The sequence below is a fragment of the Acartia tonsa genome, chromosome 3 (genome assembly GCF_053477335.1).
Source record: "Acartia tonsa isolate MP-2025a chromosome 3, ASM5347733v1, whole genome shotgun sequence".
In the NCBI taxonomy this organism is placed as follows: Eukaryota; Metazoa; Arthropoda; class Copepoda; order Calanoida; family Acartiidae; genus Acartia; species Acartia tonsa.
Genome location: NC_137262.1, coordinates 60,185,676 through 60,209,539, shown reverse-complemented (window position 1 = coordinate 60,209,539; position 23,864 = coordinate 60,185,676). Strand labels below are relative to the sequence as shown.

The 23,864-nt window shown below is 30.3% G+C and overlaps 1 long non-coding RNA gene across 1 annotated transcript; it reads left to right on the top strand.

Annotated features, from left to right (window-relative positions):
* The first annotated feature begins 834 nt into the window (after positions 1–834).
* Positions 835–21,215, top strand: LOC145314985 (uncharacterized). Its single transcript, XR_013877901.1, has 4 exons — positions 835–924; positions 5,048–5,094; positions 20,520–20,604; positions 21,150–21,215. It is a non-coding gene; the product is annotated as an uncharacterized LOC145314985 (long non-coding RNA).
* The last annotated feature ends 2,649 nt before the right edge of the window (positions 21,216–23,864 follow it).

Genomic DNA, 23,864 nt, shown 5'->3' with positions numbered 1-23,864 from the left:
AGATAATGATGTATTGTGTTTTATTTTAACCATTGTCAGAAAGAGTTCATTAAGTTTTTAGGGGAAGATTCATTTAAAGTTTATTACCCCAGGGATCTAAAGGGAAAAGACAATGGCCGATACATTGATGTACATCCCCAAGATGATACAAAAATTACCCCTTCTGTAGATTAAAATTAGTGGTTGAAACGATGAAATGAATCAACCAATCAAAATCATTAAAAGTCCCTAAAGTTGTTAAGTCAACGAATAAAGAAACGTTAATTAAAACTTTAGGGACAGCCCATTGTCCCTTTCCTTTCAAAGGGATAAGACATTGAACTAAAATTAATCTGTTCAATGATTATTATAAACAAAATTACCTTTTCTTTGGTAGATTAATATTATTGTAGGCATTAATTTTTTTTGGAAGAATCATTTAGAGTTCATTTTAGTGCTATTATTTATCAATCTATGTTTAGGAATTCCGGAGATAACGAATCTATCCAGTCCTCAAGATAACTTTGTTTTTATTAAGTTTTGGGGGGTAGAATCACTTAGTGTACATTCTCTCTCTCTATAATTTACTCTTTATTTTCATTTTAGGTATTCCAGAGATAACGAATCTCTCCTGTTCTCAAGATAACAATGTTTTTATTAAGTTTTGGGGGGAAGAATCTTTTAGTGCACATTGTTTCTCTCTCTATGATTTTACTTTTATTAATTATTAATTTATATTTAGGTATTCCAGAGATAACGAATCTCTTCTGTCCTCAAGATAACTCTGTTTTTATGAAGTTTTGGGGGGAAGAATCTTTCCATTGTACTCTATTTAATATTATTTTGCTACTATTAATGATTAATCTATATTTAGGTATTCCTGAGATAACGAATCTCTCTTGTCCACAAGATAATTCTGTTTTTATTCAATGGAGACACCCTAAGGTAAGAACTGTTCTTTATCGCATCGTTTCATAAACAGCTTTTCGCTGATAAAAAAACTGTACAATTATAAGATTGAAACCATATTTTTTAGCCCCGAGAAGAAAACTGGATATAATACGATGCTATACTCAATTTTTCAGTATGTCGGAGAACCGGTTCTAATCCACATGATATTAATCGGTTTCGAAGCTATACGGGAAAAAATAGTATAGGCCCAAAAAGCCATTTTCAAGTACAGCTCTATGAGATAAAAATCACTTCAATATGCGAAGAAATGTAATCTAATTCATTTTTAATAAAATTTTAGTTTGAAAATATATTTTTTATCAATATGAAATATTTATGAAAATTTGTGCAATGATTAATATCTGATTTTGGTTCGAAATTGATTACAAACTTACTCTTGGACCCAATTTTGATTGTTCATTTTTTTTTTAAATGTAAAGATCATTTACTTTAATTTTTACCATAAAAGAATAGTTTGAAAATGTTAATTCTACCACAAAAAAAAACTAGGCAACTGTTTGTTAAATATTTTCCAGCTAAATAGTCAGTAATGTAAAAACAAAAACTGCATTCCCTTCCAAAATGAGGTGCTCTGTACAGGTTGCAGAAAAAAAAATATTTATAAAATCAAAAAAAAATTCTCAATTATGAAATAAATCAAGGATGCAACCTTCATAAAAGCGAAAATCAACAATTAAACAATTATTAACAAATATATATAATTATGTTAACTGAAAAATAAGAATATCATTATATCATGCGACATTGCTTATAAAAAGTTCCCACATTTTATAGCTTTAGTATGATTATGATATTGAGTCACATCGTTTCATGAATCATTATTCCAATAACCAAGTTAATGGAATATTAATCTCATGTAAAACGTTATTACAAAAAAAATCTGATAAATCTTTAAATAATGAACCTACAGACTAGCCTTACTATAAGGACCATCATGCAAAGTTTGGATTCAATAAAACGATTCTAACATACAATCAATGACGATCATGGATATCTGTTATGAACGAACGTAAGGTTGGAGGCTAAAACCTGCCCAAAAAATAGTAAAGCTGCACATCTAGGTACCTGATTTTTATGTGTCATAAAATCATTAGCAGAAATGAATGAACATTTTGTAAGCCATTATGTAATGAGAATCTAAACGAACATTGTTAGTTACATTTTAGTTTTGGGGGCTAATTGCCAACAATGCAATTATACAAGGATCTAAAGGGATAGGACAATGGCCAAAAAAATTGATGAAAATCCCCAATGATTATAAACAAAATTATCCCTTCTGTAGATTACAATTAGTAATTGAAACGTTTAATACTAAAAATTTAATAAAAGTCCCCAAAGTTGTTAAGCCAACTAATAAGAAAACGTTACTAATAAAAGAGGGGGACTAGTGTAATAAACAGCCCATTGTCCACTCCCTTTCTGGCAATTAGATGTTTGAGTTCATGGAGCGTAGCATCTCTTTAGTTTGTTGTTATAATTTTTAGAGGCTTTATGTTTGTAACAGAATGTTTGTCTGTCAGTTTGTACCTGAGGATCTCGCTAACCACTGAACTGATATGGTTCTCCTTTACAGCGTCTCTTCCCATAGGTTCTGTGAAGGTTTATAACTATTTTAAGGGAAGGTACCACTACCCTCAAAAATGAATTCGCTTCTAGAAAAAAATTCCCCCCCAAAGAAATCCTCTACCCCCAATTTTTTTTTGCTTTTTCTTTTTTAATCTCAAATAAAAAATCAGGTTATTAAATTCAACACTTATCCCCCCCCCCCCCTTCTCAAGTTCCCCTAGAGGCCTTTAGTGGCATAGGCGCTTGTATTTTTAAAGAAGGAATACTTCTCTACAACCATTTATAAATATCTACCCTAACTCTACATATAAAAAAGTATTTGATAATTGCCTTGAATGTGACATTGACTACATTACTATACAGAAAAACTTTACTTTTGCTCAACAATTCCTTGCTTACTTTTCTTTCTCTCATACTTTTATAGGATACAGTATCTTTTTCACTTTGTTTCAGCTTTTGAATTACTTCTCTTTATTTTCGAACAAGGCTATACTAGGGGGGGAGGGGGGGACATTGAGCTGTTTTTTAGACAGGTCTCCAAAGTTTTATAATAACGATTTTTTATTGGTGGGCTCAGCAACTTTGGGCCCTTTTATAGAATTTTGATTGGTTGGTTCATTGAGTTTAGTGTTTGAACGTTTCAACCACTAATTGTAATCTTTGAAAGGGGTAATTTTGTGTTTCATCATTGAGAATTTATATCAATTTATCAAACCCTTGGTTTTTATTATTTTTTAGAAGGATAGGGGGCCAAATATTTTACTTAAACAAAATAAAAAGAAACTGCTTTTGTATAGTTGCAGTAACTAGTAACTAGATTTCTGACTTTTTTTATATTGCAAAATATATACATATATATGTATATTATGGGATATATAGGGGTAAATATAGCTTATAAGGGCTTTGTTTCAAAAGCCAAGGAGGAGAAAAATAGCCTAAAACCACAAAAGAATTCCTGATATGATAATTACACAGTTAGACTATAAATTCAGTTTAACATAAGATAATAAGTTGATAATATAGTGGAAGATTGATTAATGATAAAGACAGACAGACATAAGACATTATATAATTAAGAGTAGATGCACCTCTACTTCTAAATAAAATCAACATGTATACCAAAGAACAAAGTAAATTGACAAATGCAATGAAATAGGTTTTCTTTTTAGTTATCCAGGAATCTTATGGAGTGCGAAAATTGGTGATAAATTTGCTATGATAGTGATGATAAACAAAATGAACCGATATACAATAAAATTGGTTGTAAATTTTAACACTTCTAGTTTTTGATAAACCGAACAAAAGTTAGGCCAAAAGTTTATGAGCTAATGATTGCATGGTTTATGGGACAATGGACGAATTATTAATCTTCCTCCTTAAATTTATATATGGCATTTCAAGGAGGGATGTGACATTGCACTTAAATTAATTACACTAGCATTTAAAGTTTAATAATCATGCTTTCTTATGCGGTGGCTTAAAAACTTTGGGTACTTTTATCAAATTTGATTGTTTTGTTAACTAACTACCAGTTTTCGATATATAATATTAACAAAGAGGGAAAATTTGGTTTATCATCATTTGGGATGTAATCAATTTAACGTTTTACCCTTTAAGATTGATATTTAGCCTTTTGTCTGAAAGGAAGAAATCAGAAAATTTTTATTTTCCATTGTCCTTACCCTCCCTGATAGATATGAAGATTTTTGCAGAGAGGGGACATTGCGTTGTTTATTGCTCTAGTCGCCAAAGGTTTAAAATAACGTTTTCTCATTCGTTAGCTTACAACTTTGGGGACTTTTGATTGGTCGGTTCATTAACTTGAGTGTCCAAACGTTGAAATCACTAACTGTAACTACATAAGGGGTAATTTTGTGTATCATCATAGGGGATGTACATCAATTTATCCGCCATTGTCTTATCCCTTTAGATCCCTGAGATTTTAGTCATCACGCCATTTGGTTTAACATCAATATTATGTCATTTTTATAAATTTTCCTCCATTTTTCTTTACAAAATTGCATTAAATTTAAATTTTTCTTAGTCATAACATAAACAAGCATTTTGAAATGAATTTTACAATATCAATAGCGCAGATACTTTACAAAAGATTAATCAAATCTACGTCCGACCATCCATACGTTTTTTACTTATGCTATTCTGAAAACGAATTTATTATTTTTCTTAATTAACATATTGTTGTTTACGAACGGATAGAATATACGCGGATATTATAACAGCTAAAAATTGTCATCAATTTAGCTTGCTAACATGTACATCTTTATTTGTCAGTTCGTTCAACCGATAGGAGGGGAGGAAGTGAAGCATCATTTAATATTCAAGTAAAAAAAATCCATTTATTTACGAAATTATAGTAGACATACTATAAATAATATAAAAAGCTTCTGTTTAATGATTAATTATGCGTCATTGTTGTAGGAATCTACATTAAAACCCGGATGCATTTTATATAGCAGTGTATTACATATATAGAAGCTTTATTATTCTTTAAAAATATTTTTTTTTTCAGAAATATTACAAGTCAGTGGACAAGTACAAGATATTCTACAAAATCAGGTAAATTTCATCATATAAGTATTAAGGATCGGATCATGGAAAGAAAACAAAGTCATTCCTAAATTAGGACAGAAGTCACCTTCCTAGGAAGGACATAAGTAGCCTTCCTCAAGTGAGAATTTGTTAGATGAAGGGCATAACATGCCTCCCTTAACAAAGATTTTGCAAGATTGAGGACATAAGTAGCCTCCCTTCACCTCACAAAACCTAGCTTTTTAATCCAACACATAGCAAAATATTAGAAAACTTAGCCTTTCTGTCCTTCACATAGCTAATTCTTGCAAAATATAGCAAATTCTTACAAAACATAGCAAATTCTTGCAAAACATAGCAAATTCTTACAAAACATAGCAAATTCTTGCAAAACATAGCAAATTCTTGCAAAACATAGCAAATTCTTGCAAAACATAGCAAATTCTTGGAAAACTTAGCTTTTCTGTCCTTCACATAGCTAATTCTTGCAAAACATAGCAAATTCTTACAAAACATAGCAAATTCTTGCAAAACATAGCAAATTCTTACAAAACATAGCAAATTCTTAGAAAACTTAGCTTTTCTGTCCTTCACATAGCAAATTCTTGCAAAACATAGCAAATTCTTGCAAAACATAGCAAATTCTTGCAAAACATAGCAAATTCTTGCAAAACATAGCAAATTCTTGCAAAACATAGCAAATTCTTATAAAACTTAGCTTTTCTGTCCTTCACATAGCTAATTCTTGCAAAACATAGCAAATTCTTGCAAAACATAGCAAATTCTTGCAAAACATAGCAAATTCTTGCAAAACATAGCAAATTATTGCAAAACCTAGCAAATTCTTGGAAAACTTAGCTTTTCAGTCCTTCACATAGCTAATTCTTGCAAAACATAGCAAATTCTTACAAAACATAGCAAATTATTGCAAAACATTGCAAATTCTTACAAAACATAGCAAATTCTTGCAAAACAGAGCAAATTCTTGCAAAACATAGCAAATTCTTGCAAAACATAGCAAATTCTTGCAAAACATAGCAAATTCTTGCAAAACATAGCAAATTCTTGCAAAACATAGCAAATTCTTGCAAAACATAGCAAATTCTTGCAAAACATAGCAAATTCTTGGAAAACTTAGCTTTTCTGTCCTTCACATAGCTAATTCTAGCAAAACATAGCAAATTCTTACAAAACATAGCAAATTCTTGCAAAACATAGCAAATTCTTACAAAACATAGCAAATTCTTGCAAAACATAGCAAATTCTTGCAAAACATAGCAAATTCTTGCAAAACATAGCAAATTCTTGGAAAACTTAGCTTTTCTGTCCTTCACATAGCTAATTCTTGCAAAACATAGCAAATTCTTACAAAACATAGCAAATTCTTGCAAAACATAGCAAATTCTTACAAAACATAGCAAATTCTTAGAAAACTTAGCTTTTCTGTCCTTCACATAGCAAATTCTTGCAAAACATAGCAAATTCTTGCAAAACATAGCAAATTCTTGCAAAACATAGCAAATTCTTGCAAAACATAGCAAATTCTTGCAAAACATAGCAAATTCTTATAAAACTTAGCTTTTCTGTCCTTCACATAGCTAATTCTTGCAAAACATAGCAAATTCTTGCAAAACATAGCAAATTCTTGCAAAACATTGCAAATTCTTACAAAACATAGCAAATTCTTGCAAAACATAGCAAATTCTTGCAAAACATAACAAATTCTTGCAAAACATAGCAAATTCTTACAAAACATAGCAAAGTCTTGCAAAACATAGCAAATTCTTACAAAACATAGCAAATTCTTGGAAAACTTAGCTTTTCTGTCCTTCACATAGCTAATTCTTGCAAAACATAGCAAATTCTTACAAAACATAGCAAATTCTTGCAAAACATAGCAAATTCTTGCAAAACATAGCAAATTCTTACAAAACATAGCAAATTCTTGCAAAACACTGCAAATTCTTACAAAACATAGCAAATTCTTGCAAAATATAGCAAATTCTTGGAAAACTTAGCTTTTCTGTCCTTCACATAGCTAATTCTTGCAAAACATAGCAAATTCTTACAAAACATAGCAAATTCTTGCAAAACATAGCAAATTCTTACAAAACATAGCAAATTCTTAGAAAACTTAGCTTTTCTGTCCTTCACATAGCAAATTCTTGCAAAACATTGCAAATTCTTACAAAACATAGCAAATTCTTGCAAAACATAGCAAATTCTTGCAAAACATAGCAAATTCTTGGAAAACTTAGCTTTTCTGACCTTCACATAGCTAATTCTTGCAAAACATAGCAAATTCTTACAAAACATAGCAAATTCTTGCAAAACATAGCAAATTCTTGCAAAAAATAGCAAATTCTTGCAAAACATAGCAAATTCTTGCAAAAATTAGCTTTTCTGTCCTTCACATAGCTAATTCTTGCAAAACATAGCAAATTCTTGCAAAACATAGCAAATTCTTGCAAAACATTGCAAATTCTTACAAAACATAGCAAATTCTTGCAAAACATAGCAAATTCTTGCAAAACATAACAAATTCTTGCAAAACATAGCAAATTCTTGCAAAACATAGCAAATTCTTGCAAACATAGCAAATTCTTGCAAAACTTAGCTTTTCTGTCCTTCACATAGCTAATTTTTGCAAAACATAGCAAATTCTTACAAAACATAGCAAATTCTTGCAATACATAGCCAATTCTTCCAAAACATAGCAAATTCTTGCAAAACATAGCAAATTCTTGGAAAACTTAGCTTTTCTGTCCTTCACATAGCTAATTCTAGCAAAACATAGCAAATTCTTACAAAACATAGCAAATTCTTGCAAAACATAGCAAATTCTTGCAAAACATAGCAAATTCTTGCAAAACATAGCAAATTCTTGGAAAACTTAGCTTTTCTGTCCTTCACATAGCTAATTCTTGCAAAACATAGCAAATTCTTACAAAACATAGCAAATTCTTGCAAAACATAGCAAATTCTTGCAAAACATAGCAAATTCTTGGAAAACTTAGCTTTTCTGTCCTTCACATAGCTAATTCTTGCAAAACATAGCAAATTCTTACAAAACAAAGCAAATTCTTGCAAAACATAGCAAATTCTTGCAAAACATAGCAAATTCTTGCAAAACATAGCAAATTCTTGCAAAACATAGCAAATTCTTGCAAAACATAGCAAATTCTTGGAAAACTTAGCTTTTCTGTCCTTCACATAGCTAATTCTTGCAAAACATAGCAAATTTTTGCAAAACATAGCAAATTCTTGCAAAACATAGCAAATTCTTGCAAAACATAGCAAATTCTTGCAAAACATAGCAAATTCTTGCAAAACATAGCAAATTCTTGCAAAACTTAGCTTTTCTGTCCTTCACATAGCTAATTTTTGCAAAACATAGCAAATTCTTACAAAACATAGCAAATTCTTGCAAAACATAGCCAATTCTTGCAAAACATAGCAAATTCTTGCAAAACATAGCAAATTCTTGGAAAACTTAGCTTTTCTGTCCTTCACATAGCTAATTCTAGCAAAACATAGCAAATTCTTACAAAACATAGCAAATTCTTGCAAAACATAGCAAATTCTTGCAAAACATAGCAAATTCTTGCAAAACATAGCAAATTCTTGGAAAACTTAGCTTTTCTGTCCTTCACATAGCTAATTCTTGCAAAACATAGCAAATTCTTACAAAACATAGCAAATTCTTGCAAAACATAGCAAATTCTTGCAAAACATAGCAAATTCTTGGAAAACTTAGCTTTTCTGTCCTTCACATAGCTAATTCTTGCAAAACATAGCAAATTCTTACAAAACAAAGCAAATTCTTGCAAAACATAGCAAATTCTTGCAAAACATAGCAAATTCTTGCAAAACATAGCAAATTCTTGCAAAACATAGCAAATTCTTGCAAAACATAGCAAATTCTTGGAAAACTTAGCTTTTCTGTCCTTCACATAGCTAATTCTTGCAAAACATAGCAAATTTTTGCAAAACATAGCAAATTCTTGCAAAACATAGCAAATTCTTGCAAAACATAGCAAATTCTTGCAAAACATAGCAAATTCTTGCAAAACATAGCAAATTCTTGCAAAACATAGCAAATTCTTGCAAAACATAGCAAATTCTTGGAAAACTTAGCTTTTCTGTCTTTCACATAGCTAATTCTTGCAAAACATAGCAAATTCTTACAAAACATAGCAAATTCTTGCAAAACATAGCAAATTCTTACAAAAAATAGCAAATTCTTACAAAACATAGCAAATTCTTGGAAAACTTAGCTTTTCTGTCCTTCACATAGCTAATTCTTGCAAAACATAGCAAATTTTTGCAAAACATAGCAAATTCTTGCAAAACATTGCAAATTCTTACAAAACATAGCAAATTCTTGCAAAACAGAGCAAATTCTTGCAAAACATAGCAAATTCTTGCAAAACATAGCAAATTCTTGCAAAACATTGCAAATTCTTACAAAACATAGCAAATTCTTGCAAAACATAGCAAATTCTTGCAAAACATAGCAAATTCTTGGAAAACTTAGCTTTTCTGTCTTTCACATAGCTAATTCTTGCAAAACATAGCAAATTCTTACAAAACATAGCAAATTCTTGCAAAACATAGCAAATTCTTACAAAAAATAGCAAATTCTTACAAAACATAGCAAATTCTTAGAAAACTTAGCTTTTTTGTCCTTCACATAGCAAATTCTTGCAAAACATTGCAAATTCTTACAAAACATAGCAAATTCTTGCAAAACATAGCAAATTCTTGCAAAACATAGCAAATTCTTGCAAAACATAGCAAATTCTTGGAAAACTTAGCTTTTCTGTCTTTCACATAGCTAATTCTTGCAAAACATAGCAAATTCTTACAAAACATAGCAAATTCTTGCAAAACATAGCAAATTCCTGCAAAACATAGCAAATTCTTGCAAAACATAGCAAATTCTTGCAAAACATAGCAAATTCTTAGAAAACTTAGCTTTTCTGTCCTTCACATAGCTAATTCTTGCAAAACATAGCAAATACTTCCAAAACATAGCAAATTCTTGCAAAACATAGCAAATTCTTGCAAAACATAGCAAATTCTTGCAAAACATAGCAAATTCTTGGAAAACTTAGCTTTTCTGTCCTTCACATAGCTAATTCTTGCAAAACATAGCAAATTCTTGCAAAACATAGCAAATTCTTACAAAACATAGCAAATTCTTACAAAACATAGCAAATTCTTGCAAAACATAGCAAATTATTGCAATAAGGGTCCCAAACTCAAAAACAAATTTTCAGCGTGATCCGACCACCGGTTCTTGAGATACGGTGACCTGGTGTCCTTGTTACCGACTGTAAGATTTGGGAAATGGTTCGAATCCTTAGTAAATTTGGCTAAGTCCAAAAAATTTTTGACACTTTGACACCTGGTGTCCTCTCAGTAGGTACGCTTGGTGTCACCTGGGTATTTTTTCTTCAAAAATTTGCTATGTTTTGCAAGAATTTGCTATGTTTTGCAAGAATTTGCTATGTTTTGTAAGAATTTGCTATGTTTTGCAAGAATTAGCTATGTGAAGGACAGAAAAGCTAAGTTTTCCAAGAATTTGCTATGTTTTGCAAGAATTTGCTATGTTTTGCAAGAATTTGCTATGTTTTGCAAGAATTTGCTATGTTTTGCAAGAATTTGCTATGTTTTGCAAGAATTTGCTATGTTTTGCAAGAATTAGCTATGTGAAGGACAGAAAAGCTAAGTTTTCCAAGAATTTGCTATGTTTTGCAAGAATTTGCTATGTTTTGCAAGAATTTGCTATGTTTTGTAAGAATTTGCTATGTTTTGCAAGAATTTGCTATGTTTTGTAAGAATTTGCAATGTTTTGCAAGAATTTGCTATGTTTTGCAAGAATTTGCTATGTTTTGCAAGAATTTGCTATGTTTTGTAAGAATTTGCTATGTTTTGCAAGAATTAGCTATGTGAAGGACAGAAAAGCTAAGTTTTGCAAGAATTTGCTATGTTTTGTAAGAATTTGCTATGTTTTGCAAGAATTTGCTATGTTTTGTAAGAATTTGCAATGTTTTACAAGAATTTGCTATGTTTTGCAAGAATTTGCTATGTTTTGCAAGAATTTGCTATGTTTTGCAAGAATTTGCTATGTGAAGGACAAAAAAAGCTAAGTTTTCTAAGAATTTGCTATGTTTTGTAAGAATTTGCTATGTTTTGCAAGAATTTGCTATGTTTTGTAAGAATTTGCTATGTTTTGCAAGAATTAGCTATGTGAAGGACAGAAAAGCTAAGTTTTCCAAGAATTTGCTATGTTTTGCAAGAGTTTGCTATGTTTTGCAAGAATTTGCTATGTTTTGCAAGAATTTGCTATGTTTTGCAAGAATTTGCTATGTTTTGTAAGAATCTGCAATGTTTTGCAAGAATTTGCTATGTTTTGTAAGAATTTGCTATGTGAAGGACAGAAAAGCTAAGTTTTCCAAGAATTTGCTATGTTTTGTAAGAATTTGCTATGATTTGCAAGAATTTGCTATGTTTTGTAAGAATTTGCAATGTTTTGCAGGAATTTGCTATGTTTTGCAAGAATTTGCTATGTGAAGGACAGAAAAGCTAAGTTTTCCAAGAATTTGCTATGTTTTGCAAGAATTTGCTATGTTTTGTAAGAATTTGCTATGTTTTGCAAGAATTAGCTATGTGAAGGACAGAAAAGCTAAGTTTTCCAAGAATTTGCTATGTTTTGCAAGAATTTGCTATGTTTTGCAAGAATTTGCTATGTTTTGTAAGAATTTGCTATGTTTTGCAAGAATTTGCTATGTTTTGTAAGAATTTGCTATGTTTTGTAAGAATTTGCTATGTTTTGCAAGAATTAGCTATGTGAAGGACAGAAAAGCTAAGTTTTGCAAGAATTTGCTAAGTTTTGCAAGAATTTGCTATGTTTTGCAAGAATTTGCTATGTTTTGCAAGAATTTGCTATGTTTTGTAAGAATTTGCTATGTTTTGTAAGAATTTGCTATGTTTTGAAAGAATTAGCTATGTGAAGGACAGAAAAGCTAAGTTTTCCAAGAATTTGCTATGTTTTGCAAGAATTTGCTATGTTTTGCAAGAATTTGCTATGTTTTGCAAGAATTTGCTATGTTTTGCAAGAATTTGCTATGTTTTGCAAGAATTAGCTATGTGAAGGACAGAAAAGCTAAGTTTTCCAAGAATTTGCTATGTTTTGCAAGAATTTGCTATGTTTTGCAAGAATTTGCTATGTTTTGCAAGAATTTGCTATGTTTTGTAAGAATTTGCTATGTTTTGCAAGAATTAGCTATGTGAAGGACAGAAAAGCTAAGTTTTCTAAGAATTTGCTATGTTTTGCAAGAATTTGCTATGTTTTGCAAGAATTTGCTATGTTTTGCAAGAATTTGCTATGTTTTGTAAGAATTTGCTATGTTTTGCTAGAATTAGCTATGTGAAGGACAGAAAAGCTAAGTTTTCCAAGAATTTGCTATGTTTTGCAAGAATTTGCTATGTTTTGCAAGAATTTGCTATGTTTTGTAAGAATTTGCAATGTTTTGCAAGAATTTGCTATGTTTTGTAAGAATTTGCTATGTGAAGGACAGAAAAGCTAAGTTTTCCAAGAATTTGCTATGTTTTGTAAGAATTTGCTATGTTTTGCAAGAATTTGCTATGTTTTGTAAGAATTTGCTATGATTTGCAAGAATTTGCTATGTTTTGTAAGAATTTGCAATGTTTTGCAAGAATTTGCTATGTTTTGCAAGAATTTGCTATGTGAAGGACAGAAAAGCTAAGTTTTCCAAGAATTTGCTATGTTTTGCAAGAATTTGCTATGTTTTGCAAGAATTTGCTATGTTTTGAAAGAATTTGCTATGTTTTGTAAGAATTTGCTATGTTTTGTAAGAATTTGCTATGTTTTGCAAGAATTAGCTATTTGAAGGACAGAAAAGCTAAGTTTTCCAAGAATTTGCTATGTTTTGCAAGAATTTGCTATGTTTTGCAAGAATTTGCTATGTTTTGTAAGAATTTGCAATGTTTTGCAAGAATTTGCTATGTTTTGTAAGAATTTGCTATGTTTTGCAAGAATTAGCTATGTGAAGGACAGAAAAGCTAAGTTTTCCAAGAATTTGCTATGTTTTGCAAGAATTTGCTATGTTATGTAAGAATTTGCAATGTTTTGCAATGTTTTGCAAGAATTTGCTATGTTTTGCAAGAACTAGCTATGTGAAGGACAGAAAAGCTAAGTTTTCCAAGAATTTGCTATGTTTTGTAAGAATTTGCTATGTTTTGCAAGAATTTGCTATGTTTTGTAAGAATTTGCTATGTTTTGCAAGAATTTGCTATGTTTTGTAAGAATTTGCTATGTTTTGCAAGAATTAGCTATGTGAAGGACAGAAAAGCTAAGTTTTCCAAGAATTTGCTATGTTTTGTAAGAATTTGCTATGTTTTGCAAGAATTTGCTATGTTTTGTAAGAATTTGCTATGATTTGCAAGAATTTGCTATGTTTTGTAAGAATTTGCAATGTTTTGCAAGAATTTGCTATGTTTTGCAAGAATTTGCTATGTGAAGGACAGAAAAGCTAATTTTTCCAAGAATTTGCTATGTTTTGTAAGAATTTGCTATGTTTTGCAAGAATTTGCAAGAATTTGCTATGTTTTGCAAGAATTTGCTATGTGAAGGACAGAAAAGCTAATTTTTCCAAGAATTTGCTATGTTTTGTAAGAATTTGCTATGTTTTGCAAGAATTTGCTATGTTTTGCAAGAATTTGCTATGTTTTGTAAGAATTTGCTATGTTTTGTAAGAATTTGCTATGTTTTGCAAGAATTAGCTATGTGAAGGACAGAAAAGCTAAGTTTTCCAAGAATTTGCTATGTTTTGCAAGAATTTGCTATGTTTTGCAAGATGAAGGACATAAGCAGCCTTCCTGATGTAAGAATTTGTCAGACAAAGGATATAAGTCACCTCCCTTAAGTTAGATTTTGTTAGATGAAGGACATAAGTAGCCTTCCTTAGATCAATTTCCAGTGACTTCTGTCCTAATTAGGAATGACTTTGTTTTCTTTCCATGATCCTAAGGATCTAAAGGGATAAGACAATGGTCGATAAATTCATGTACTTATCAAATGATGGTACACAAAAATAGCCCTTCTGTAGATTAAAAATAGTGGTTGAAACTTTGAACACGTAATTTAATTAACCAACCAATCAAAAGTCACTGAAGTCCCCAAAGTTGTTAAGCCAACAAATAAGAAAACGTTATTATAAAACTTTGGGGACTAGTGTAATAAACAGGCTATTGTCCCATCTCTCTCTGTAACTTTCATCTTACAAATATTACACGTGGCATAACATTCTACAGACAACTAACTATTGGATTGCAAGGCGTTTGTCTAAAAGTCCTGATCAAGTTAAGCAAAGTGTGCCAATACCCTTTTTTTGACATACTCTGCTTTACTTGTCGAAATAGTGGTTTTCTCTGCTTTACTTGTCGAAAAATTAACCTACTGCATAACGTATAATACTTTTAGTTGCTCTGAAAAGGATTTTCCAGTATGGCTTCGAAACCGAATAATATCCGCTAAATAAGAACCGGTTCTGGGCCATATCTAAAAATCATCGTATCACTAACAATTTTCCACGAAAATAAAAGTAAAAATCATAAGATTTATACCAGTTTTGCTAGACCGGGAATTCGGTTCCTCGATCCTAACAAAAAATGTTTTAATCCTACAATTTTTAATTTAAATTTCCGCGGAAAGCTGTCTCTATAAAACGATGCTTAGATTTGTTTTTACAATTGGGTAATTAGTAAAACTGTTACATGTTCAAATAGTATGTTAGAGTAGTTTCTGTAAGTATAGATGCCAATGTCCAAGTATAGAATGCATTTCAGCGAAGGGATCTAAAGGGATAAGACAATGGCCGATAAATCGATGTACATCTCCAATGAACACACATAAAACTACCCATTCTGTAGATTACAATTAATGGTTGAAACGTTTGGACAACAACCAATAATAATTCAATAAAAGTCCTCAAGGTTGTTAAGCCAATAAATAAGAAAACGTTAGTATAAAACTTTGGGTACTAGTGTAATCTAAAAGTAAATAAAAAAGATTATTAGATTGCGTATTCCAAAAGATTTTATTCCAAAACTTCCCAAAATATTTTTCTTATATTTGATACATAACTATTATTTATTATTTTATTTATAGATTATTACTGTTTTCATTAATCATATACACAGATCATCAAATCTAGTTAATTAATTTTCAGAGGATTACTTCCTTAACAGTACTTATGTACAGTGCAAAAAGAAAAGTACTACTAACCCTTTCTTAAAAAAAAATATTGGTGGAAAAGTTAACGTTTTTAAGCCAACAAATTAGAGACATTATTTAAAAGATTTTAATAAAAATATAAGTTTAGAGTTATATCTGATCCTAAATATATTGGTTATGTAGAGATATATTGGATGGACAAATGTAAGCATGTAACCTACAAACAATAGATACATTGATAGATGGATATATATAAAGATGGACACACAGATAGACAGATTGACATATGCATGTGACCGAACCTAGTAAAAGTGTCTGACTCTGATTATGACGTAAAAAATTAGCCAATGAGAGGCCAGTATACACTGTAATTAAACAATGGTAAAATTTATGGTGGCCTCTCATAGGTTAATTTTATTTACGTCATAATCAGAGTCAGACACTTTTACTTTTAATGTTCCATGTGACCTGTTAACAACTATTGTAAATAGATAGAAAGACATACATAAATATAGATAGACAGATGGACACACAGATAGATAGACAGATGGGCATATGCATATAACCTGCAAACAAACAAATATTAATAGATAGATACATCGATATATGGATGGATAGATAGATAGGTGTTCACACAGATAGATAGACAGATGGATATATGCATGTAACCTGCAAACAACTAGTTTAAATAGATAGATACATCAATAGATAGATATAGACACACAAATAGATAGACAGATGGACATATGCATGTAACCTGCAAACAACTATTGTAAATAGATGGATAGATATACACACAAATAGATAGACAGATGGACATATGCATGTAACCTGCAAACAACTAGTTTAAATAGATGGATAGATATACATAGAGGTAGATAGATAGATAGACATATGCATGTAACCTGCAAACAACTATTGTAAATACATTAATTACTAGATTGATTTATTTGTAGATAGATAGATAGATACATATACATACAGGTAGATAGATAGACAGATGGACATACAGATGAATATATATACATATAGGTAGATAGATAGATAGATGGATATATGCATGTAACCTGCAAACAACTATTGTAAATAGATAGATACATCGATAGATGGATTGATAGATGGATAGATAGATAGATAGACATATGCATATAACCTGCAAACAAACAATTATTAATAGATAGATACATCGATATGAATGGATAGATGGATAGATAGATAGATAGACATATGCATGTAACCTGCAAACAACTATTGTAAGTAGATAGATACATAGATAGATGGATGGATAGACATACAGATGGACATATGCATGTAACCTGTGAACAACTATTGTAAATAGATAGATACATTGATAGATAGATTGATAGGTAGAAAGATGGACGATACAGATAGATAGACAGATGGACATATGCATGTAACCTGCAAACAAACCATTATTAATAGATAGATACATCGATAGATAGATAGATGAACATATGCATGTAACCTGCAAACAACTATTGTAAATGCTTTCCTTTAAATTCATTCGCAACATCCTACAATAAATAGTGTGCATATCAACCAACCAAGTTTTATTCTGCAACTTTCTTATAATCTACATAATTGAATTTGATTATTGTCTTTAGTGAACCGTATCTAAAAAAGATTATGTCCTAGAAATGTGGCTCTTCAGGGATTTAAAGGGAAAAGACAACGGGCGATAAATTGATGTACAACCCCAATTTTAATAAACAAAATTACCCCCTCTGTAGAATAAAATTTGTGGTTGAAACTTTTAAACACTAGACTTTATGAACCAACCAATTAAAATTAAATTAAGTCATCAATGTTGGTAAGCTAACAAATAAGAAAATGTTAACATGAATCTTTGGGGACTAGTGGAATAAACAGACCAATGTCCCATCCCTCATCCAAATCTTTATGTTTGAAATGGATAAATTAAAGTACGAAATTAATATAAATACACACTTTCGGCGTCGGATGACCAACAATTCATCTCAGGGATCTAATGGGATAAGACAATGGCCGATAAATAATTGTACATCCCCAATGATGAAACACAAAATTATCCCTTCTGTAGATTTCAGATAGTAATTGAAACGTTTGGACACCAAATTATCAAAATTCAATAAAAGTTGCCAAAGTTGTTAAGGCAACTAATAAGAAAGCGTTATTATAAAGTTTGTGAATACACAGCTAAAAGTCCCCTCCCTACCTGATTTTAACAATACTTTGTAATCAGCTGTCTTTTTTGTTGTTGTTTTGTGGGCACAACTGCCTAACACCCATTTGGATGCATTTCTAAATAGACTACTAGACCAGATACAACCAGGGACGGAAAAGACAATAGCCTATAAATTAATGTGCTAACGATTCGTTTTATTTACTATGTATATTTGCGATTACTTTTATTTAATGAAATCTTCCAATTTTTACCATTTACAAAACGGCCTGCTATATTGCATCAAGATCCATGACAGATCTATATAGGAAATAAACGTCTATAAAGGAGCTCGAGTCTTCCAATGGTAAAGTGTTTAAAACTCATAGTGCTCCAATAATCCTCATTAAACTCTCATTGACCAGAACTACAAGACCTTTATTCTATTTGTTTATGGAATAAATTAAGTTTTTCACTTCATGTAGATATTTGAATTACATTGAAGTATTTAATCCTTATTTCATAAATTAAAAATTTACGTTCATAATAGAGTAAATCTAAGAAAGCTCTATTTTAAAAGAATTCGATTGTGGCGACACTTCCTTTGTGTTAAAATATTAAAACTAAAATTTTAATCATATTAACCCTTTGGTGATGGTAATGTGAAAAAAATATAATTGAAAAATCTTTTTAAAATCATTTAAATTAATAAATATTTGCTTCTTTCTTTTAGATAGTAATTGATTTATTGAGAAATAGATAAATAGTTATGTAATTATAGAAAACTAGCCAATAGCGATATAGTTATATAGCGCCAACTCTAGTAATATATATAAGGCAGATTTTTATATGATTAATAAGAAGCATAAATTTATTTTCCATTTGCATACCCCTTGCACCTGAAATACTTTACATACACATATATAACAATAAATAGAGAAATAGGGATATATTTTTTGTCAATACCTTTCCAGTTAAGAATTGAAATAGACCTAATAATGTTAACCCCATTACTCCTTTATCTGTTACATTTTACACCATGTAGCTCTACAGATTTAAATTTTAAAAAAAATATTTAAGTTAAAACAAAAGGATAGAACATATATAAATTTAGGGGTATAGTCCCTTTTGTGGCACATTACCCAAGTCTATATGTTTCCAGGGAGGGAGGGGACATTGGGCTGTTTGTTACACTAGTCCCTTTTATTTGTTGGCCTAATCACTTTGGGGAATTTTGTTAAATTGTGATTGGTTGGTTCATTTAGTTGAGTTTCCAAACGTTTAATCTACAGAAGGGTTAATTTTGTGTGTCATCATTGGGGATGTACTTAAATTTATCAGTCATTGTTTTATCCCTGTATATCCCTGCTATGTTTCTAATTTACATTTATTTACCATTGCTTTGTCCTATATTGGTGCCTGGGGCCAATACCAATACTACACAATTTATGCTTTTAAATGTTCTAGTTATTTGCTAATTTAGTTTTACAGTTATTTAACCTTTTAAAATGCATTATTAAGTTAATTTATTCTATCTATCTATTTATCTTTAGAATGGGGTTTTAAATTTGATAGCATTTTTTTAAAGAAGTTGTATCAACTTTTTTTTTATAGCTAGCCGGTCCTTTTAGTAAGTAGTAGATGTAAAATTTTTCATAGAATTCAGATATGCAATCGGTTTTTTTGTAGACCTCTTATTTTTTAAGTAATTTAAGTTTTTTTTAAAAAAAATTAAGTCGATTTTAAGGTACTAAAATGCAACAAAAAAAAGAAAGAAAATGGCCATTATGAACAAAAATAGTAAGATCTTTAATTTGACACCTTACTTTTTCAATTCTGTCAGGTAATTATTGAAAAATCGATTTTTTTAAACCCACGAGAATAAAAACTTTATCATTTCACAAGTAAAAAAATATGGGTTCATATATACCTTTAGAATCAGAAAAATATTACGAATCCATTGTAAGCAAAATTGAAAAAAAAAGTTTACAATATAGTATATAAACTACAATAAAAGGAATTATATGAAAATATCATATTATATTGCACAGGCAACATCTTAACTTTTGAATTGAGTATAAAAATGGGAAGGGGGTATAGAGGGGGTAAAGAGGGGGTAAAAAAGGGAAGACGATAGTGTTGCCAGAACAAAAAATACAATTGGCCATTTTTTAATTTTTTAATTTTTTTACTTTTTTTCAATTTTGCTTACAATGGATTCGTAATATTTTTCTGATTCTAAAGGTATATATGAACTCATGTTTTTTATGTCTGTTTGAGAAAATATTTAGGTCTAAAGTTTTTATTAAACCGAGGTTAAAAAAATAGATTTTTTCAATAATTACTCAACAGAATTTTAAAAGTAAGGTGTCAAATTAAAGATCTTACTATTTTTGTTCTTACTGGCCATTTTCTTCTTTTATTTTGTTGCGTTTTAGTACCTTAAAACCGACTTAATTATTTTTTAAAAAACTTAAATTACTTAAAAAATAAGAGGTCTACAAAAAAACCGATTGCATATCTGAATTCTATGAAAAATTTTACATCTACTACTTACTAAAAGAACCGGCTAGCTATAAAAAAAAAAGTTGATACACCTTCTTTTCAACTTATTAATTAACAATATTAGCTATCTAGATATCTATCGATGTATCTATCAAAGTCTTTAGCTATCTAGATATCTAGCTAAGTATCCAGCTAACTATTTTACAAGATGAACATCTATCTACCAATTTATAGAGAAAAACAGGGCAATATCTGTATACCTATTTATAAATAACCTTGACATCTAGCAATCAATTTATCTATCTAATTGGTTGTTTAATTATCTATCTATCTATTGAGAGTGAAATATTGGATATTTTAGTTGATCAATCTATCTATTTATATTTCTATCTATCTCCCTATCATTATATTTTATCTATCTATCTAGGGAGAGAGGAGAGGCATGGCGAATATTGGATATGTCAGTTAATCAATTTATCTATTCATGTATATCTTTATCTATCTATTTATCTATCTATCTAGGGAGAGTGGGGAGGCTTGGCGAATATTGGATATGTCAGTTAATCAATCCATACCAGAATTCTATAGAACAAAGATGGCTAATAAGGTAAATATAATGTGGAGGAATATTTATATGTGTAATTGTCAGAGAGAGATAGGGGACAATGGGCTGTTTTTTACACTAGTCCCCAAAGTTTTATAACAATATTTACTTTTCGTTGGCTTTCAATTTTGGGAACTTTAGTGAATTTTGATAGGTTTAATCATTAAGTTGAGTATTCAAACGTTTCAACCACTAATTTTATCGGCCATTGTCTTATATCTTTAATTCCCTGGGTAAATGTAATGTGGATGAATATTCATATGTGTAATTGTGTTATTATTGTCTATAAATATACAGGGATCTAAAGGGATAAATTGCCGATAAATTAGTTTACATAGTATACAATTAGTGGTTGGTCAATATCCGGCAATATAATCTTTAATAGTATACAACAAAAATCACTGCTTTTTCAAATTTTAAATGTATGTGATTTTCTTATTTCTGAAGCTAAGAATAAAAATCTTTCTAAAAGAAAAATGTAAAACTTTTTAAAACAGACTTTTAAAAGTTTTTAAAGTAATTTATTAAATTTTTATTTATTTTTTCAGGTTTTGTTAACAGATCTCCATATTGGAGCGGAATACAACATCTTTATACAGGAAATTCTACTTTAAAATTTAAATGTTTTAAACTTAAATTGTTAGTTTCAAAACCCAAATAAAAGGGTTATTCTGATATATTTGATCAATTTGAGCAAATTGATTTGCTTTATGTTGTACTAGCGGCTTCGTACCTAGCCTCTAGGGGCTTTGCCCCAAGAGGTTTGATCAAACCAATTTTTCGTATTTTAGATTTAAAAGAAAAATTTTTAAAAAATTTGGGGGGGGAGAAATTTTTTTTTTTGGGGGGGGGAAGTAGTCGACCCCACTATTTTAATTTTAATTTTAAAAAGAAAAAAAATTTTTGGCGGGGGGTATTTTTCACTTTTGGAGGGTTGGGGGTGTCCCAACCCCCAAAAAAATATTTATTAACCTTCCCGGGACATATGAGAAGCTACCCTGTAAAGGAGAACCCGATTGGTTCAGATGTTAGCAAGATCCTTCGCTACAAACAAACAAACAGAAAAACAAACAGACAGACATCGTTCTACTTTGTATTATAGATAGATAAGTGTCAAATAGGAAGAATAAGCAACTGAACTAAAATTTTATCAATTGAATCAGCAAAAATGCTGTTCAAGATTATATTCATTTTTTACATTTTAGCTAAGTGTTTATATGTTTTAATTTAAGGAAGGATGACAATATCTTTAAGTAGCGAAGTACAAAAAAATGGATGGAAATACTTTTATAGTGATTTAAAGTTCAGATGTCCAGTGGTCATAAATAACGGATAAATGTATTTGAAAAAAATTACAATACTTTTGTAGCTTGACTGACATACCGACTGACAGACCAATTATCTTATTCGTTTGCTTAACAACTTTGGAGAATTATGTTAATTTTGATTAGTTGGTTTAATAGGTTGAGTGCAAACGTTTAAACCATTAATTTTACGCTGCTGAAGGGGTAATTTTGTGTATCATCATTGGGGATGTACATTAATTTATCGGCCATTGTCTTATCCCTTTAGATCCCTAACATAAATGTATGAATTTGTTAAATGAAAACTCTGAACTATGTCTAAGATTCTTTGTTAAAGTCTTAACTTCTCTCTCTTATGTGGTTTAATTACTCCAGCTTGTTAGACGAGTAGACTATAGGGATACATGGATTGGTAAATCGTATTATAAACAGTTTTCCACGAATACGAAAATGCACAATTATAACATTAAAACTAGTTTTGTTAGTCCCGAGATGCCAAAGGCACGGGCTAACAAAACTTTGTTTCAATATTATGATTGCACATTTTTATATTTGTAGAAAACTGTATGTTCTTATATATTAAACTAGCGGCTTCGCCCCTAGCCTCTAGGGGCTTTGCCCCAAGATGTATAATTACATCTTCTATTACTTACCCAGCAGAACTTATCGCAAATTTTCGCACCTACCTAGCAGGAAAACATTTTCTCGATTAAATAACGAATTCGCAAAATTCGTTAAAAAAATAGTCTAATGTGTTCTCAAGAAAATTACTACTGGTGCTGCTCATAGTCTAATGTGTTCTCAAGAAAATTATTTTTTTTTTTGGGGGGGGGGTAAATTTTCATTTTTTTTTGGGGGGGGGGGGTTGGGGGTGTCCCAACCCCCAAGAAAATAGCTTAAAACCACCACAGGACCGATAGGTAGATACCCTGAAGAGTAGAATCCGATCGGTTCAGTGGTTACCGCGATCTTAAGGGACGGACAGACAGACGGACAGAAATCAGACGAACAGACGGACAGACATCGTTTTACTTTGTATTATAGATGGTTGGTTAAATTTCATATTATAAAGTTAGTATGTTTTTAAACCTATTTTAAAAATATACTATTTAAGACATGAAGATCTTTGCAATCATTTTCAATTAATTTTGTCTTTTGTAAAGTGAATCAAGCAATAATAGCTTGGTCGTTTCAGTTTGTCAATATCAAACTCGAACTTCAAACCTTTCTTAATACATCTAAATAAATGAGAAAAACAGTTCAGAGAATTGGAATTTTCTTTTAAAATTATTATCAAATAATTTCAAACTTACCAAATAATTTCATAATTTATTAATTATTGTAAGATTAATTTACCCATCCCCCTAGTAGACAATCTTCCTTAATTAGGTTAATAAAATTCATTACACATACTTTTCAAATTTTAGGAATAGTTATCAAATTTTGATAGTTGCATCAGGATAATATTATAGATTTGGTATTAGATTAATCGTTATTTAGAGTACTTACTTAAATTTTATGTGCATGACATTAATAATAAGAAAGGGGGGGATGCCTTGGTCCAAAACAGGTGCAACTTAATACCAGGCATGCACTGTTGATTTTTTTAGACAAAGGTCGTGTAATCATAGGGTTGCATGGTTGTCTGTTGGTTGTTAATTTAATTGTTTGGGAAATATTGCTCCCATTAGTCATTCTTAATTATTGGAGCTTACGTTACAGTGTCATGAACAGCTGCCTATCCTATCTTGCTAGAGGATTTTTTAAAACTGAAATTTAAACGAAAATCTAAATAAATCGACCGTAAACTTAGAAATATATAGAGAAGGCAAAGAATATGTTTAATATTGGTTGTGTTGCTAAGCTAATGAAGCATCTCATGTACTGTTGCATGCCTAACCTTGAATAGAGCTTTGTCTTAAATTTGGATACATAAACTACACTATGAAAATAGTATAC